Below are 1,219 nucleotides of genomic sequence, written 5' to 3'. Positions count from 1 at the left end.
AGACCACGAACGAAGAAGAAGAAGAAGAAGAAGAAGAAGAAGATGATGATGCACCCCTCATCAGGTGTCTGTCTGGAACATCGTTCATGCTGTGCGTGTTTTCGTCCGAGCGGCGTGCATCTTGTCAACATGAGACCAGAGTCTGCCAATGCCCTGTCATGTGAAATGTATATCAAAGTTGCAGTTTGAACAAGTCTGTGAGGGGGTCTGCCAATGCCCTGTCATGTGAAATGTATATCAAAGTTGCAGTTTGAACAAGTCTGTGAGGGGGTCATGTGAAATGTATATCAAAGTTGCAGTTTGAACAAGTCTGTCTGTCTCTTTTTTTTCTTCTTTTTTAATTCAGTGTGCAATGAAATAATGTATGGTCCATATCTTGTGTCAAAATGTCACAGAAATGTAACGAAATAACGCCAAGGACAGCACAGTCTTTCCAGTGAAATGATTGTCACGTGCAGCAGTGATTGAGGAGCAGGAAGATCACGTGATTGTCACGTGTGCCACTGTGAATGGGGAGCAGGAAGATCACGTGATTGTCACGTGTGGCACTGTGAATGAGGAGCAGGAAGATCACGTGATTGTCACATGTGCCACTGTGAATGAGGAGCAGGAAGATCACGTGATTGTCACATGTGCCACTGTGAATGAGGAGCAGGAAGATCACGTGATTTTACCACGTGTCGCACTGCCTGAGGAAATGGAAGATCACGTGATTGTCACGTGTGGCACTGTGAATGAGGAGCGGGAAGTTCACGTTCATCCCGACTTTGAACCAGGGTTGGAGTCCGGATCACACCACCCCGGTGTATGGGTGACGTGGGCCCAGACAGGCCGGGACGTGTGAGTGAGACTGACGACCTGCGCAACTCTCCCTTACTTTATTTAATCCAAGTCATGCGCAAGTCACGAAGCGTGCTGTGCCTAATAAAATGCCCGAGCAGCATCCACTGCCACGGCAGCACCTACCCTCTCATTTGTGTCCCACATTGGGCGAGCCTTCAGGGTCCGGATTGGCCTCACCAGTTACCTCAGGAGCCACAGCCACCGATCTTCCATGTGATTTTTTGAAGCCATGGTCATCTTCGAATCCGAAGGATGAACATTGTATTGTATTGTATATTGTATATCTCTTATTGTCACAACAGATTTCTCTGTGTGAAATTCCGGCTGCTCTCCCCAGGGAGAGCACGTCACTACACTACAGCGCCACCCATTTCTT

This window comes from Babylonia areolata, chromosome 29 (genome assembly GCF_041734735.1).
Source record: "Babylonia areolata isolate BAREFJ2019XMU chromosome 29, ASM4173473v1, whole genome shotgun sequence".
NCBI classification, from domain to species: domain Eukaryota; kingdom Metazoa; phylum Mollusca; class Gastropoda; order Neogastropoda; family Buccinidae; genus Babylonia; species Babylonia areolata.
Note: the sequence above shows the minus strand (reverse complement) of the source record.